Source organism: Lolium rigidum, chromosome 1, assembly GCF_022539505.1.
Source record: "Lolium rigidum isolate FL_2022 chromosome 1, APGP_CSIRO_Lrig_0.1, whole genome shotgun sequence".
NCBI lineage: Eukaryota > Viridiplantae > Streptophyta > Magnoliopsida > Poales > Poaceae > Lolium > Lolium rigidum.
The window spans coordinates 211,575,113-211,577,422 of NC_061508.1; the positions used below are offsets into that span (position 1 = coordinate 211,575,113).

Here is a 2,310-nt window from a genome sequence, read left to right on the forward strand (position 1 = left end):
CTGGGATCGGTGATTGAAGATATCAAGTTTTTAGCTACTACGTTTTTTTCTTGTAGTTTCCAACATGTTTTGAGAGGTGCAAATGTTGTGGCACACTCTCTGGCTAGGCTTTGCAAGAAATCTAGTTTGGTGACGTGGGGTGTTGCTCCGGATTGTATCCGAGAGCTTATTTGTAATGACATTATGGTTTTGTGATCAATAAAATCCACGTGTTCAAAAAATCGTCTTCTAATCATATATCATATATAGAGAAGCTCAAAAGAGATCAGCTACTGATACAGAAACCATAACAATGTACGGAGTACATGAGATCGAGAAACATCACTAACATCAGTACATCACCATCCTACATATACATACACACCGAAACCAACTAATACTGTACTCAACAAAGAAACAAACGACTAGCCAATGGCATCGCCACACACAAAAAAGAAGAACGATCAACAACAACTGATCAGACGCAAGACGACATGTCAATGCTCCCGACCTGACCATAGATCAGCTATGAGCCTATGACGGACTGATTACGACGACAAGCGTCAGCGTCGGCGTCACACAGACTCGGTGATCAGAAACAGGCGTCGAGGATGCAGCAGCAGCAGAGCGCCGCGCAGCTGCAAACAAAAAGAGAGAACCAAACACAATCATCAGGCATCAGTTTAATCACGAAAGTATGACGACAGAGCCACGGGGCGGGATCAACGAAACGGAGCGATGATCCAGAACGGCAAAACAGAACTTACCATCCTCTCAAGAAGCCGCCGCCTCCTCCTCCGTTGTGGTGGTGGTGATGGTGGTGGCCGTGGTGGCCGCCGCGGCTGGTGGTGTCGGCAGCGCCGCCGGAAGCAGGATACTTCTGGTCGGCGTCGGCCTGCGGGTAGCCGGCCGGCGGCGGCGGTGCGACGTAGGCCTGCTGCTGGCCCTGTGGAGGGTACGTGGCGTTGCCCTGCTGGTAGCTCATGATCGAGTTGCAGAAAGAGCGCTAAGCAAAGACTCGTGTGTTCTTCTGGAGCGATTAACGGATGCCAATCGAGGAAGAGATGACGATGAAGAAGCTTTGATGCTGTACTATCCAACAACTGATCTGTGCATTTATAGGAGCTGTACGCGAATACACGTTTGCTTAGACGCGTCGACTTGGGAGAAGAAGAGGAATCGAAAGGGAATAGTTGAAACCCCCGGACGGAGGGAACCCGTCGCTTTCAGGTGTGTTGCGCTTGCATGCCACCTCACTCCTTATTGGACTAGAAAAATGGAAGATATGTAGGAGTATCTGTTCTTTTCTTGGGGCCTCGAAGGCCTCATAAAATGCATTAAAAAGGAGCACTGGGTTTACATGATACATAGATCGCCCTGTACTCTTGCAACAAGGACCCTGGTAAGAAATTTGGAAACTCCAAAGACGCTGGTGAAAAGCTCGCCGCCATAGCCACCCACGCTGTCACCGAGGACGGTACCACTTGGGACTAAGGAGGTGATGTGATAGAGATACAAGAGAGAAGCCAGGAGGAGTGGACAGACTCTCAAACTGGGTTAGAGAGAGAAGAGAAGGGGGAAAGAGAGCTTTTGCGTGTGTGTTGGACTACCGTTGACCAAATTGGCAAGTCCGCACTAGTGTATAGACATTGAGATGCGAAAACTCCTAAGCTCGCCCGAGCAGAGTTGCTCGTTTGTCCTTACCACATCTAACCCTCCGTTTCTCTTACCCGGGATGTATCCAATGTGGTAGACAAGAAACAATCTAGATTTCCTAAAGAGAAAGAGGGTTCTAGGAAGGTTGTGGAGCGGGCATTTGGTGTGCTCCAAACTTGTTGGGATATTGCTCGGCACCCTGCCTGGACATGGAGCATATACACTATGTGGGAGGTGATGGTTGTTTGCATGATCATGCACAACATGATCGTTAAACCAGAGCATGATGATTCAGTCCATGACGAAGGTTGGAACGATCAGGGAAAGTTGATTGAGTCCTAGGGTGGACTGGCAACATTTCAAGAGTTTCTCCATGTGCATCATGAAATCCATGACCACACAACTCACTTTCAACTTCAAAACAATTTGGTTCAACCCATGTGTAACCCCATAGGAAACTAATAGCACATGTAGGGCCAGGGCCACTTGGCAATGACACAAAGTGTTTAGTTTTTGTTTAAGTGCAACACAAAAGGAAAACACGTCGTTTCCACCGAAGGATAACGCCTTGTGATTCTCTGGGTCTCCCGGGTAGGTCAGCCCTGCTTCCCGCGAGCAGGGATTGTTAACCATGTGACCCAGCTGCCAGCGGGATGTGGGGTACCTATAGCAGAT

General features: G+C 48.7%; 1 long non-coding RNA gene across 1 annotated transcript; it reads right to left on the minus strand.

Annotated features, from left to right (window-relative positions):
* Window positions 1–224: 224 nt before the first annotated feature.
* Window positions 225–861, minus strand: LOC124683073. Its single transcript, XR_006996539.1, has 2 exons — window positions 747–861; window positions 225–617 (listed from the first exon to the last, which is right to left on the minus strand). It is a non-coding gene; the product is annotated as an uncharacterized LOC124683073 (long non-coding RNA).
* Window positions 862–2,310: the final 1,449 nt, after the last annotated feature.